Source organism: Dendrobium catenatum, unplaced genomic scaffold (genome assembly GCF_001605985.2).
Source record: "Dendrobium catenatum unplaced genomic scaffold, ASM160598v2 fragScaff_scaffold_133, whole genome shotgun sequence".
NCBI classification, from domain to species: domain Eukaryota; kingdom Viridiplantae; phylum Streptophyta; class Magnoliopsida; order Asparagales; family Orchidaceae; genus Dendrobium; species Dendrobium catenatum.
Window position 1 is genome coordinate 10,656,054 of NW_021318595.1, and position 16,812 is coordinate 10,672,865.

Below are 16,812 nucleotides of genomic sequence, written 5' to 3' on the forward strand. Positions count from 1 at the left end.
CGCATGTCTACTTTTTTACAATCAACTTATTATCGTATGTGGATGCTTATTAAAGAAGGATATTCTCCACCTTCTCGTGAACTTAATGGAATTAAAACTGAAGTGCCTTTTACTGAATGAACTTTTGATGAAAGAGATTTAGCTCAACGCAATGCAAAGTGTTTGAATTATTTTTCTGTGCTTTAAAATCTGAAGACTACATGCGTGTGTCCACTTGCTCTAATGGAAAAGAGATTTGGGATAGGTTGTGCATTACTTTTGAAGGAACCAATGAAGTTAAGCAATCTTATTTAAATATTCTCTCGCATGATTACAAATTTTTTTGTATGAAACCTTCTGAATGAATCAATTTCTAATATATATACAAGGTTTACTCAAATTATAACTTCTTTGCATGCCTTAGGAAGAGAACTTTCAAACTATGAGAAAGTGAACAAAATTTTATGATGCTTGCCTTCCTCTTTTGATGCTAAAATCACTGCAATCACTGAATTTAAGGATTTGAACACTTATTCGATTGATAACTTACTTGGCTCACTCATTGCTTACGAGCAAGGGGTGAATCAAAGAAATCTTGATGCAGGTGAGAAAAGAAAGGAGAAAACAGTGGCACTGAAGGCCAACACCATGAACTCTGATTCTTTCAGGTCTCAAAGCGATGACATTGCCTTAATAACAAGGCAATTCAAAAGCTTTCTAAGGAAGAGTCACAAGCATCATCAAAATTGGAAAAAAGTTAAGGATAATAAATATTCTAAAAGATCTTTTGATGTTTGTTGTTTTGAATGCAGGAAGCCTGGACGTCAGAGCGGATTGTCCTACACTTCAAGGTAACTCAAGCAAAGAAAAGGGTGAGGAAAAATCGAAGCTCGAGAAGGATAAGAAGAAAGTTTAAAAGGCGTTCTCGACAGAATCTGCATCTGATTCCTCTGAGACTGAGCCTGAGGAAGAGACAACAAACCTGTGCTTAATGGCGAAAGATCATCTTGATCAAAGTGATGAAGAAGAGGTATGTAAACCAACTTATGATCAATTGTTCAAAATTTATGAGAAAATTCATGCGTCATACAAAAAACTAAAGAAAACTCATGCTAGTTTGAAGTTGGAGCTTTTGAATATACAAAAAGAGCATGAAATTATTCTCAAAGATCATTCTACGATTGATTCAAATCACATAGCTCTGCTTGATGAATTTTATGATTTAATCAAAAAGCATTCAAAATAAATTGATGAGCATGATGCATTAAAAGTTTCACACACCTCACTCAAATTTGATTTGAAGAAATCTAAAGAGATAGATCGCAACTTGAGGATTAATAATAATATTTTAGAAAATACTAACTTGAGGCTTAAAAATGAATTGGAATCACTTAAGGAAAATTGAATGACACCCACTTTTGAACTAAAGCCAAAAATTAGGAAGAGAAATAATAACCCAAACCATTTAAGAAATCCTTTTTCTGGAGTTAGATTTTTTCATGTGGCATGCTAGGACACATCTCACATACTTGCACTATTCACCGTAGTACACATTGGGCGTGGAGACTAAAATTGCATAATTCACAGCATAGCACATAAGCATTGCTTTCTACTATTCATAAGAAGGGACCCAAACCTATTTGGGTTCCTAAATCTAATAGTTGTTGATTCTTGTAGGATTGCTCTCACCAAATACCTCATGAGAAGCATAGGATACTTGAACAAATGGAGGCTTGCAGCTCATAATTGCTTAATCTTGCTGCTTCATAAATTCTTGAAAAACATTTGTTGATTAGTGTTATTTTCTGTTTTTTTTTCTTTTCGTGCTATTTTTTTTTGTTCTTGTTGTTTGATTTTATTTTAACTCTGGTTTTCTATATGATATTTTTTTCAAGCTTTTAGATTTTGGAGATTTAAAGCCAATGACTAGTATCTCTAAATCGGTTAAAGGGAGAAACACCATTGATGGTTTCTCTTCTTCAAACCTCTTTTAGTGGTATAATTTTTCCTTTCTAAACAAAAGCCTATCTCAAATTAACAATTAATTTTTGAAATTAAGATCTTTTTTATCTTTCTTGAGTAATCTACCTTATATCTATAATATCCAAAGCTTTTACATATCCTTCAAGTTAAATGAAATCTTGCCATTGCACTTATCATATAATTGCTAAAGTCTGCTTTGTGGTCTATTCTTCCGTATATTAGAGAGTGAGTTTTTTCTTCTCTAGAATCTGGAAGATCTACTAACAACTAATTATATTTTAAGAGTTATCGAAAAAGGGATATAGCTTGCAAGAACAAAAAAAAATAATAAAAAGGCCAATGATGCCAAAGACAGAAAGATGCGCAATGATGCCAAATTGAAAAATTTATCAAAAATCAAAAGATGTGCAAAGAGCGCCATTCAAATTGACAAGAGGCATAACATGAGCCCACCTAAGAAAAGCTTACCCCTCTTTCAAACTTTTAAAATTTTAGAAGAATTCATGTGTTATTTGATATTTTCAAAGGCTTGATTTCAAATTCCATGATTGAGACAAATTGCTTTGGTATATTATTTTATTAGATATTTTTTCTAGCCAAGTTTTGAATGGATCTTCTTTTTACCCAATTAGTTTGATATGAGTTAGGCCTTTTATTTTCATAAGACAATTTTTATTTGAAAGAAGTATGAGCTAGGGATTAACAGGACCGAATATTCTACCATTTTTAGATTGTGACATTGTTAACTCTTTAATCTTTTGAATCTCTAAAATTTAATTACTTGGGAAACTTGTCAAATGGATGCTTTGATAAAACAAAAGAAAAATAGAAAAATTAAAAACAAAAATTTTGTTTTTCTTTCCTTTACTGGTTTTTAGTTTTTCGTTGTTGTTTTTATCTTTTTATTTTGTTTTATTTATTTTTGGGGCTTTCTCTGATCATCTCCATCTTTCCTTGGTTTTCAAATTCTTGTCACATCATCCTGGCCGATATCTCTTTTGTCATGGACGATATGATAATTTCTCTTCAAAATTCTATCTACTGAACTTTTCTGAGCTTGATGTAAATCATTATCCCGGACGATACCTTATCGTTCTGGATGATCTGATCGAACTCTGTTACAATCATCTTGATCATCTTAACCAAATAATTTTCATCCTGACCGATGCATTTATGGTCATCGTCCTGGCCGATACACCGGATCGTCCTAGACGATCCATGTGTCTGTATGTTTAAAATCCTTAAAATCGCCCCTGACGATCCATTATTGGACAATCGTCCTGGCCGATCCACTGTTCGTCCTAGACGATACACGTGGCACAGATTTAAAATGTTTTAAATTTGGCCAGTACGATCAATTATTGAGCATCATCCTAGACGATACACCTAATCGGCCCAGACGATATACTTTTTCAACGATCGTCCGGCTTGACTCCTCGGGACGATCGCCCGTGTCTAATCGTCCTGGCCGATATCTGATCGGACCTGACTATCAGACTACCTTTTTAACCAATCATCATGTACGTAATAATTGAACCAGATCATCCTGGACGATTCTACAATCGTCCTGGATGATGTGGCTGTTTCTTTAAATTCAGGCCGTCCATCCATTTTTTTTCACCTCAAGCTTCTTCTCCTGTCTTATTTGTTTACTGTTTTCTTAATATGGCTACAGGAAAGCGTGTTCGTCAGGCGTCGGGAAGTTCCTCGAGGGCCACTCTGGACCCTCATTTTTGGGAAGCGGAAGATCAAGCTGCTTACCACTGTTACAAGGAATGTGACATTACTCTTTCAAGAATGATCAATTCTGCCTACCTTTCTTATCCGGTACTAGATCTTTTTTCCCATACCTCGCTCTGGTTTATTCTTACCCTCACTGTCCCTTTTTCTTCTGAACTTCTTCTTGAATTTTTTGCAAATCTTCACATAAATTCTGCTTATACAGCCCTGACTTCCTATGTGAATCGATGCTCGGTCGAAATCACATATCAGGACTGTGCTGAACTGTTGTAGCTATCCACCACTAGGGATAAGCTGCATACTATTATCTGAAATCCTGATTTTGACTGATCCACGGTAAATCATTTTCTTCGCCAGACCAACGTACCTTTCATGTTGGAGAAACTAGCTCTTTAGTAAAATATGCTAGGACAATCCAGCATGTCCTTCGCACTTCTATTATTCCAAAAGTCGGGGACTGAATCCACATCACTCCTCTACTTTCTCATAGAGAGTTTAATGCTACTGACCTGATTTTTTGATACATTGATCATTTGACAACAATCCGCGATCTAGGCCATAAAAGGAAACCCAATCTCGCTCTAGGACACCTCATTACTTATGTTCTACAAACTAAGTACAATCTTCAATATCCTACTCCTCCCAACCATCCGCCACCTCTTTACTCAAAAAATTCATTCAAAGTACTTCATAGTATTCCTCTCCACCCAGGGGATGAGGAAGCTTAGGGGGCCGAGGAGGAGGAGGCTCCCGCTCCTATTCCTGAACCTGCTCCTCTCCGCCAGCACTCACAGCTAGATCAATTGGTGGAGAGATTTGATCAGTTGGAGGCCAGGTTTGACACTTTTGTTGCTCACCACCAGCAGCAGCACGATGAGGACATGGCCCATTTTGATGACTATACAGCACACTAGCAGCAGCAGCATGACCAGAACATGATCTGGTTTGGCTCACAGTTCGCTGCCATGTCCAGTTACTTGCAGCAGCCACCGGCACCACCTCCGTCTGATGATCAGGGTCCCTAGTTTTTCTAGTTGTATCGTTTATTTTCTGCAGTTTGTTTTTTTTCTGCATTTTGTTTTTTTTTTCTAGTTGCTTTAGTTTGTTTTTAGTTTCCTCCTCCTTTTTGAGATGTCAAAAGGGGGAGTAGTAGGTTTGTATGTTTGAACTTTTATTCTGAATCTTAAAAGCCTTTCTATTTTTACACTGCTGTTTTTGAAATAATTATCAGAGTGTTTGCCATCATAAAAAAGGGGGAGATTGTTACAGATTTGGTTTCTTATATTATGGTTTCAGTGATAGCAAACAATACGGCTGCCTTTTTCTACTGACATTTCAGGACCCAAAGATCGGATGACAAATGGAGCCAGCTCAAGATTGGGTAGATTAGGTTTGAGTCAGTCTGTATTTTTCTTTTTCCCTTTCTTGAGTCAATTATAATCTTGGGAGTGTCTGATGCTAAGTAACCCTACACACACACACACTTGAGTGATTCTTTTCTTACTGATTTAGAATATTTATTTTTACTCATATCATCCCGAACGATATTTATATCATCCTGGACGATCGAGTTTAAAACAGAAACCCTAATCAGGACTCCTAGTCAAGACAGCCGTTATTAGGATTTTGGCTGGACGATACATGTATTGGCCAGGATGATATGCTCAAAACAGAAAGAATTTGCCGACATGATCTATTTAGGCATTCTTTATTTTTGGATATCGGTCAGGATGATCGTGTATCGTCCTGAACGATTTGATACAATTATACCTAAATTGATCAGACAATTTAGGAAAGTAATTAAGGATGATTGATATGATCACATCATCCAGGATGATCTCAATATCATCCGGGATGATCAGTTCAAAAACCTTAGTTTCTTCTGGACGATCAACATCGGCCAGATCATATTCAGGGCGATATTCTGGATGATTTACCTCTGATTTGAATTAATCGTCTGGAACAATCGTGAGATCATCCTGGACAATCAAGCTAATTTTGAATCGTCTAGACCCCATTCAGGGCGATGTTCAGTACCATAATCCATGATTTGTACTGATCGGCCAGGATGATATACATCCTGGATGATAATGTCGGTTCTTAAAATTCTATTTAAAGGATCTAATTTTTCTCATGTAAGAGACCTTGAGTGATGTTGTCTTGACCTAAGAGAGCCTTGGGAGAAGGGGAGAGAGAGAGAGAGATGAGAGAGGGGGAGAGAGAGAGAGAGAGAGAGAGAGAGAGAGAGAGAGGAACTTATGAGGGGGAGTTTGTGAGAGGGCTCACAAACTTTACTCCAAGCAAGGTTCCAAGTCATCTTCTCCAGTCTTCATCCTTTGTTCTTCGGAGGTTCTTCTGAGGTCTACTTCAGCAAAAGGTCCGGGTTCTCTGCCTACTTCAGGAGGAAGCAAAAGGAGTCTATTCTCTGCCTGCTTCAGGAGGAAGCAAAAGGAGTCGGTTCTCTACCACACCGGGGTTGGTGAAAAGGAGTTGGGTGTAAAGGCTTCTCAACCTAGCTGTGGGAGCTAAAGGAGAGACACTTACTTAGTGCAATACTTGGAGGGAACCTCCGGGGAGTGGACGTAGGTCATGTTGACTGAACCACTATAAACCCTTATGTTCTTTTTACTACTTCCGCATTTTAATTTTCTGCGCTTATTTTTCTGTGGTGAATTTGGTTTATGCTTATTGTGATTTGATCTAAGAAAGATTTTTTAAATACCAATTCACCCCCCCCTCTTGGTTAGCCTTAGTCTAGTTCTCAAGGGCTTAACATCCCTAATGAACATTCACTTATATATTCTCCACCAAAGCATTCTTATCTGAGGGCGTAGTGCTAGTCTGAACACGGTAATGTACGGGTCCTCAGTGTCAATGAAAGCTCTATTGTAAACCGCAGAAGACACCGTGGAGCCAAGGGGAATGTTTAGCAGCTCGAGCGAGTCAGACTGTAGCTCATTCCAAATCTTAATGTCATAGATAATATCATCCAATGGGCCACCAAAGTAGTCCAGGATCTTCTGCTTATCCCATGTCCTGTCTAGCAGTATGAGGCTAGACACCGAAAGGTCCTCAATGGCTACAACATCACAGAAGGTTGGCTACCCTGAGAGTGCCCTATCCCAAATCCAAATGTGTGAGATGACATCAATGTTCCTTCCATCACAGACCCTCCACCGGACAAAATAGCCCAAGCTGTTCGCCCCATCACTGAGCACCTTCCAAGCAGCCGAGTCCCCCCTGTTAAACCCCTAGGCCTAAGGCCAACCTCCATATTTATTATCCATAGATCTTTTGAAGAGGTTCAAAGGAGAACTAATGAAATCCCAAGTGACCCATGAGCACAAGGGCCCAGTCCATTTCGTACATGCATGGAAACCTAGTCCACCCTGCTGTCTAGGGTTGAAGATACTCTCCCAGGAAGCATAATGTAGGCCTTTGTGCTAAGAGTCAGTATCCCATAAGAAACTTTTGCATATCTTCTCCACCGCATTTAAAACATACTTAGAAATAATAGTGTGGGTCACCAAGTAAACATAAGACGGGATCAGGACCGAGTTAATCAAAGTGACTCTCCCAGCTAGTGAGAGATACCTCAAGCCCCATGCCAAAGTATGACCACGCACCTTCTAGATTATAAGAGATAAATTAGTTATCGTGAGCCTTCTCAGTGCCAGTCTTATCCCCAGGTAATCCATCTCCTCTACCTTGCGACAGCCAGCCAGCCTGACTAATCTGGACTTTGTAGAGGACGGGGTCTTCTTACTAAAGGGAATAGCACATTTGCTTATGTTTACCCTTTGCCCTGTCTAAGAGCATAGTCCTCCAATAATGTGATCATGTTCTTCACGTTGGGTATAGTGGCACCTGCAAAAAGCAAAATAACGTCAGTATAAAGAAGGTGGGAGACAAGAGGTCCTCCACCAAATATAGGAACGCCCAAGCACTGAAAGTTTTGATGCATGTGTAACGCGAGCAGCTCCGAGCAAAGAATGAAGAGATAAGGTGATAGAGGGCACCCCTGTCGAAACCCTCAATCTACCACAATCCCGTCTGAAATTCACCCATTAATCCGTATCAAGAATTTGGGAGCTCAGACACAGTTCAAAACCTACATACTAAACCTTTGAGGGAACCCCATCCGCCATAACACGAGCTCAAGGATCTTCCAGCTCATCTTGTCATAAGCTTGTTCCATGTCCACCTTCAGTGCAAAGAAGCCTGGGGAAGCTTTAGTGACCCTGAATTTGTTAATCATCTCTTGCCCCAAGAAGCAGTGGCTAGAAATAGAACGCCCGGGGACAAAGGCTGCCTGCTCCTCAAAGATGAGCTTAGGGAGACCCTGTTGACTAAGACCTTCGCAACTACTTTATAAATTGTCTAACACAGGCTAATGGGTCTGAATTTTGACAGATGATCAGGGTTGATCACTTTGGGCACAAGGAAAACCACCGTCTCCTTCCAAGTCGGATCCATATGCCCGGAGGCAAAAACTCTAGATAGGCTTTGGTAACTTGCTCACCCCAGAAGCACTTGAAAAATGAGGCCATAATGCTGTCCCTACCAGGGGCACGATTTTGGCCCAAAGAGCGTACTGTCGCCCATATCTCCTCTGGAGTAACCTCAATGTCGAGGGATCCAGGCAAGCCAGCAAAAAAACTCATGATCGTACTCAAGTGAGGGCCACCCATCCTCCACAACGGCAGACCCACACTACTTATGATAAAAGAAGCTGAGGATCTCCCTGGAAATCACAGGGGGGTCAGTTATAGAGGATCCATTGGCAAGCTTCAACGAGCCAATGCAATTGTTTCGCCTCTTATCAAAGGCCATGGAATGAAAAAATTGAGTGTTCTCATCCCCCTCATTCAGCCACTTCACCTTAGCCCGCTGCTTCCACCATGTCATGATGTAAGCGAGAGTGCAATTCAGCAACTGTACCTTATTCCTCAGCGACTCAATTTGAATGTCGTTTAACCCGCCAGGCAAGCATTCCAATTCCTGTAACACTTTGATCTCCTTATCCAGCTCATCATGCAATTGGTTTAAGATTTTGATCTTATTCCTGCTCAAAAAGAAAAGAGCTTTCAGTGTTCTTTGGCATTTATTCCAAAGCTTGAGCGCCTTGTTGCCAAAATCATCCAGCCACCATTTCTCCCATACTAACTGCCAAGCTACAGGATAAGTTGACCAGACATCTTCAAAATTGATCCAAGGGGAGAAAGACCTTCTCACACTGCCTAGGCACGAGCACAGGATGAGGAAGTGGTCAGAAGCAATACGAGTAAGGTGCTTAACCTGAAGACCTTGAAACGAATCAAAAATCAAGGAGCTGATGAGAAAATGGTCTAACCTCGAGAAAATTCTACTCCTCACATCCTTGTTGTTGGTCCAAGTGAAAGCAGGACCTAAAAAGCCCGGATCAACCAAGCTGTTAATGGATATGAAGTCACCCATCTCCCCAGCTGGTCTGGAGAACTAAAAAGCCCGGCCGCCCTTCTTTTCCTCCTGCGACATGTTATAGTTAAAGTCACCTCCACCATCAGAGGAGAATCCAGATCATGGAACTTGGAAATGTTATCCCAGACTTGCTTCCTTAAATATCTGTCCTTATTAGCATAGACAATAGCAACCTCCAAGTCCAAATCGTTGGCCTTGAGATGCCCTAAAATGTATTGATTGGTTTGGAGAGCCGTATGAAAAGAAAGGGAATCATTTTTCCACAGAAGAAGAATACCCCCAGCAGTTCCAAAAGTGGGCTGAAGGACAAAATCCCAGTCCTTACCAGTAAGTTGATCAACCTCACGCCTACTAAAAAACTCAACCTTGGTCTCTAACAATTCGATGAAGATCACATCAAACCCCCCGATCAGGTGCCGTAAGTAATTGCCCGTCGCCTTCTTATGCACACCTCTGCAGTTCCATCATAGGATTTTAAGCATGATCCACCAAAGGGGAAGCATCCCCGCCGCAATAAAATTAAAAAAAAAACCTCTTTCCACAGTGCAGCAAAGTCCCCCTATGTAATCTTGCCGTCCACAGAATTATCAATAACATTGATAGATTGCACGGTGGAAGAAGAAGCCAACATGTCAAAAGACTTTCTATTTCTCCTGACACAAGGCAGCTTTTGTAACGGGCCTATATGACGATGCGTCTTCCCTTGGATTCCCTGGTTTACACATTCTTAGCCTTCAGCGCAATGGATTTTTGCCCAGAGAACTTCAAAACTTTTGGTACCAAAGTCTGAGTAGGAGACGCCACTCTGTCCTGACGATTCCTTTTCTTAGCAATAGGAAGAGACGTGGGCTCTAGAGCCAAGCAATTCTCCGACCCCCTCACATCACCCAGGGGCACACTGCTATAAGAGAGCGGACTGGGTTGAGGAAACTATCCAATTTCAATGGACATAACATCCTGAGGTTGAGGCAGAGCTAGACTACAAGTCCCAAGCTGGGCAAGCCCCTCCGTGCCCATAACTAATCCATTCAACATGTTAGAATTTGGAGTTTTGTCCATAACACCCTTCCCTTCCAAGTGATTGGGAGAGACCAGTAGACCACATGAGTCCCTGCTTACTGACCTCCCTACCCCAATGGAGCACATATTCGGCTCAGGTCTATAAAAGTTTGTTAGGGATGTTAAGCCCTATGAACTAGTCCCGAGGCTAACCAAGAGGGGGGGGGGGGGAATTGGTATTTTAAAAGATTCTTTGAAACCAAAAGAACGATTATCATAAACCAAAATCCCTACGGAAAAATAAGTGCGAAAAAATTAAAGTGCAGAAGCAGTAAAAAGAACATAAGGGTTTATAGTGGTTCGGTAAACTTGACCTACGTCCACTCCCCGGAGGCGCTTTCCGAGTATTGCACTACCACCGTGACTCTCCTTTAGCCCCCACAACTAGGCGGAGAAGCCCTCACAAAAACACCTCCTTTTTGCCACACCCGGCAAGGCAGAGAACCTAACTCCTTTTGCTTCCTCCTGAAGCAGGTAGAGAGCCACGATCACTTGCTAAAATTTACCTCTCCCAACCCTTCCAAGGACAAGAGACTCTAGGGAAGAATAAGTGGAACAATGCTTGGAGCAACCCTTGTGAACCCCCTCACAAGCTTCCCCTCATAAGATCCTCTCTCTCTCTCTCTCTCCCTCTATCTTTCTATCCTTTAGGTTTTATCTGGTCAAGACAGCAGCCAAGGATGTTCAAAAACATTGAATAAGAGCTCTTAAATAGAAGAGCTTCAAAGGAGCTCATTAATTGCAAGTTGCCGACTTTATCGTCCAGGACGATATGGACATCGGCCAGGCCGATCAGTACAAATCTCATAATATCGGCCAGAGCATCGCCCTGAATGCAAACTGGATGATTGAAAATTTACTTGATCGTCCCAGATGATCTCACGATCATCCTGGCCGATCTCACGATCGTCCTGGCCGATCAGTTCAAATCAGAGGAAAATCATCCAGATCATCGCCCTGAATTTGATCTGGCCGAAATTTATCATCAAGAAGAAACTAAGGGTTTTTGAATAGATCGTCCTAGACAATTCTGTGATCGTCCAGGATGATGTAATCATATCAATACTCCTTAATTACTTCCTTGATTCCTGGATCAATTTAGGCATAATTGTGTGATATCATCCAGGCCGATTTCCAAAAATATAGAATAACTAAATTGATCATCGAGGAAATTTCTTTCTGTATTCAGTATATCGTCCTGGCCGATACAGGTATCATCTAGGCCGATTAGTTAATTACGGCTGCCTTAGCTAAGAAATCCTGATTAGATCTTCTGTTTTGAACTCGATAGTCCAGGATGATATAAATATCATCCGGGGCGATGTGAGTAAAAACACAAGTTCTAAATCTCTCAAGTGTGTGTAGGGTTACTTAACATCAGTCACTTCAAGAAATTACAATTGACTCAAGAAAGAAAAAAGAAAATTACAGACTGACTCAATCCTAATCTACCTAGTCTTGAGCTGATTCTGATTTCCGTCCGATCTTTGAGTCCTGAAAAGTCAGTAGAAAAAGGCAGTCGTAGTGAAACAAAATCATAATCCAAAAAACATGTTTGTAATAATCTCCCCCTTTTTGATGATGGCAAGCATATCGATAATCAATTCTAAAACAATAATGCAAAATTAAACAAGCTTTCAAATTTTCGAATAGAACAAGTACAAACATACTACAAGAACAAGTACAAACATACTACTCCCCCTTTTGACATCTCAAAAAGGAGGAGGAAATTAAAAATACAAACTAAATCAGCACAATACAGAAAAAGAAAGGAATCTATAGAAAATAGAAAACACAAACTACATAAACGAGGGATCCTGATCATCAGATGGAGGTGGAGGTGGTGGAACCTGCTGAAAGTAGCTAGATAGCGTAGTAAACTGAGTATTGAACCAGGCTATGTCCTCGTCATACTACTGCTGACGAGTAATGTAACTCTCAAAATGGGCTAAGTCCTCTGTGCGGTGCTGCTCAAAGTGGGTCATGTCCTCAGAATGTTGCTGCTCCTATGCAGCAACATAAGCGTCGAAATGGGTCTCCCAACGATCTAATCTCTCCACTAACTAGTCAAACTGTGAGTGCTGGTGAAGAGGAGCAGGATTAGGAATGGGAGCGGGAGCCTCCTCCTCCTCGGCCCCCTGAGGTTCCCCATCCCCTAGGTGGAGACGAGTACTGTGAAGGATATTAAAATAGTTGTTTGAGTAGCAAGGAGACTGAAGGTTGTGACGAGCAGGATATTGAAGATTGTATTTGGTTTCAAGAATATAGGCTATGAGAAGTCCTAAAGCAAGGTTGGGTTTCCTCCTATGGCCTGGATCGCAAATAGTTGTTAAATGATCAATGTATCGAAAAATCAAGTCAGTAGCATTAAACTCTCTCTGGGCCATGATGAAAAAGGTAGTCAGAGAAAGCAAAGGAGTGATGTGGACTCAGTCCCCAGCTTTTGGAATAATGGAGGTGCAAAGGATATGTTGAATTGTCCTAGCATCTTTGACTAAAGACCTAGTCTCTCCAACATAAATGGGTGTGTTGGTCTGGTGAAGAAATTGATTTACCGTGGACCAGTCAAAATCAGGATCTGAGATAATTATATGCATCTTATCCCCGGTGGTGGATAGCTGTAATAGTTCAGCACAGTCCTGATATGTGATCTCGACCGGGCGTCGATTCACATAGGAGGTCAGGGCTGTGAAAGTAGAATTTATATGAAGATTTGCATAAAATTCTAACTGAAGTTCTAAGAAAGAAGGGACAGAGAGGGTAAGAATGAAACAGAGAGAAGTGTGAGTAAAGAGATCCATTACCGGATATGAAAGGTGGACATGATTGACAGTTCTGGAAAGGGTGATGCAACATTCTTTGTAACAATGGTAAGCTGCTTGTTCTTCTACTTCCTTGAATCGAGGGTCCAAAGTGGCTCTCAAGGAACTTCCAAGAGCCTGTCGGACTCGCTTTCCACCATCCATATCAAGAAATCAGCAAGTAAAAATGAGATAAGAAGAAGCTTTGTGGTGAAAATAATGGTTGGAATAGCCTATATTTAAAGAAACGGCCATATCGTCCAAGACGATCGTAGAATCGTCCAGGACGATTTGGTTCAAATATTGTGTACAGGCCGATTGGTCAAAAAGGCGATCCGATCATCCGGGCCGATCAGATATCGGCCAGGCCGATTAGACACAGGCGATCGTCCGGGCCGAGTAGGTGTATCGTCAAGGATGATGCACAATAATTGATTATACCGGCCGAAGTTAAAATGTTTTAAATCTGTGCCACGTGTATCGTCGAGGACGAACAGTGGATCGGCCAGGACGATTGTCCAATAATGGATCGTCCGGGGCCAATTTTAAGGATTTAAACGTACTGACACGTGGATCATCCAGGACGATCTAGTGTATCGGCCAGGACGATGACCTTAAATGCATCGGCCAGGACAAAAATTATATCGGCCAAGACAATCAAGATGATTGTAACAGAGTTCGATCGGATCGTCCAGGACGAGACGATGAGTTACAGAAGGCTCAGAAAAGTTCAGCAGATGGAATTTTGAAGAGAAATTGTCATATCGTCCAGAACGATAGAGGTATCGACCAGGACGATGTAACAAGAACTTGAAAACCAAGGAAAGATGGAGATGATCAGAGAAAACCTCAAATAAAAATAAATACAAACTAAAAACAACAAAAACAGATAAAAACAAGAATTTTTTTTTTTTGTTTTTAATTTTTTTGTTTTAGCAAAGCAAGCATATGACAAATTTCTCAAATAATTAAATTTTAAAGATTTAAAAGATCAATGAGTTAACAATGTCACAATTTAAAAACGGTAGAAAATTCTATCCTGTTTACCCTAGCTCGGACTTCTTTCAGAATAAAAATTATCTTTTGAAAACAAGAGGTCTAACTCAGAATAAATTGGATAAAAAGAAGATCCGTTCAAAAAACTTGGTTACAAATAAAATATCTTATAAAATAGTATACCAAAATAATTTTTCTCTATCATGGAAATTAAAATCAAGCCTTTGAAAATATCAAATAACCCATGAGTCCTTCTAAGTTTTAAAAGTTTTGAAAAGAGAGGATAGCTTGCATTTAGTGGGCTCATTTTATGCCTCTTGTCACTTTGATTGGCTCTTTGAGCATCTTTGATTTTTGATATACTTTTGTGTATATACTTTTCTTTTCAATTTGGTGTCATTGGCCATTTTTTTTATTTTTGCAAGATAAAAACTCTTTAACAAACCCTTAAAAAAGGTTCTTAGTTGTGATTATATCTTCTAGATATTAGAGAAGAGGAGTTCTCTTTCTAACATAGAGAAGAACAAACCACAAAATGAAAATCAAAATCATATGATAAGTGCAACGACAAGATTACAATTAACTTGAAAGATATATAAGAACTTTGGATCATATATATAAGATAGATTATTGTAGCAAGATAAAAAAAGATCTTAATTTCAAAAACCATTTTTTTAAAATGGGATAAACTTTTTGTTTAGAAAAGAAAACTATATCATCAAAAGAGGTTAGAGGGAGGGAAACCATCAACGGTGTTTTCTCCCTTTGATAGATTTAGGAATGCTAATCATTGGCCATAAATCTCCAAAGTTTAAGAACAAGAAAAAGTCATCATAAAGAAAACAAAAGTGAAAATGACTAGAACAACAAAAAAACTATCACAAAAACAAAACATAACAATAATCAAAATGCAATTCAAGAATTTATTAAGAAGCAAGTTTAAGCAGTTATGAACTGCGAGCCTCCGTTTGTCCAAGTATCCTATGCTCTCACGAGATCTTTGGTGAGAGTAATCCTGCAAGAATCAATAACTATCAGACTTAGGAACCCAAATAGGATTGGGTCCCTTCTCATAAAAAGTATAATGTAATGCATGTGTGCTATGCTGTAAATTATACAATTTTGGTCTCCACACCCAATGTGTACTACAGTGAACAGTGCAAGTGTGTGAGATGTGTCTTAGCATGCCACACAAAAAACATCTAATTCCAAGAAAAGGATTTCTTAAATGATTAGTGTTATAACGCCTCTTCCTAGGTTTTGGCTTTAGATCAAAAGTGGGTATCATCCAATTTCTCTTAATTGAGCCCAATTCATCTTTAAGCCTCAAGTTAGTATCTTCTAAAGAATTATTATTAATCCTCAAGTTGTGCTCTATTTCTTTAGATTTCATCAAATTAGGTTTGAGTGAGGTGTGTGAAACTTTTAATGCATCATGCTCATTAATTAATTTCGAATGCTTTTTGTTTAAATCATCAAATTCATCAAGTAGAGCCATGTGATTTGAATCAATTGTATAATGATATTTGAGAATAATTTCATGCTCTTTTTATAAATTTAAAAGTTTCAACTTCAAATTAGCAGCATGAGTTTTCTTAAGTTTTTTGTATGATGCATGAATTTTCTCACAAATTTTGAACAATTGATCATAAGTTGATTTACATACCTCTTCTTCGTCACTTTGATCAATATGATCTTCCGCCATTAAGCACAAGTTTGTTGTTTCATCTTCAGGTTCAGTCTCCGATGAATCAGTTGCAGAATCTGCCCAAAATGCCTTTTGAAGTCTCTTTTTGTCCTTCATGAGCTTGGGTTTTTCCTTACCCTCTTCTTTGCTTGTGTGATCTTGAAGTGTAGGACAATCTGCTCTAACATGTCTAGGCTTCCTGCATTTAAAGAAAACAACATCAGAAGATCTTTTAGAATATTTATTATTCTTACCTTTTCTCCAACTTTGATGATGCTTGTGCTTCTTCCTTAGAAAGCTTTTGAATTGCCTTGTGATCAAGGCAATTCCATCACTCTCAGACCCAAAAAATCAGAGTCATATTTATGCGCCTTTAATGCCACTGTTTTCTCTTTCTTTTTCTCACCTGTATAAAGATTTCTTTGATTCACCCCTTGCTCGTAAGAAATGAGTGAGCCAAGTAAGTTATCAATTGAATAGGTGTTTAAATCCTTAGATTTAGTTATAGCTGTGATTTTAGCATCAAAAAAGGAAGGCAAGCATCATAAGATTTTATTTAGTTTTTCATAGTTTGAAAGTTCTATTCCTAGGGCATGCAAATAAGTTGCAATTTGAGTAAACCATGTATACATATCAGAAATTGATTCAGAAGGTTTCATACTAAAAAACTTCGTAGTAATGCAAGAGAATATTCAAATGAGATTATTTCACTTCATTTGTTCCTTCATAAGTAATGCACAACTTATCCCAAATCTCTTTTCCAGTAGAGCAAGTAGAAACACGCATGTAATCTTCAGACTTTAAATCACAGAAAAAATAGTTCAAACACTTCGCTTTCAATTGAGCTAAATCTCTTTCATCAGTAGTCCATTCAGTAAAAGTAACTTTAGTTTTAATTCTATTAACTTTATGAGTAGGTGGAGAATATCCTTCTTTAATAAGCATCCACATGCGATAGTCAATTGATTGCAAAAAAGTAGCCATGTGAGTTTTTCAAAAATTAAAAAGAAGGTTAACAAACAAGGGAGGTTGTGTAATAGAATATCCTTCAATTGTATTACGATTTCCAAAGTTAGCCATGGATCAAAATTCAAAAAGTTTTCAAAC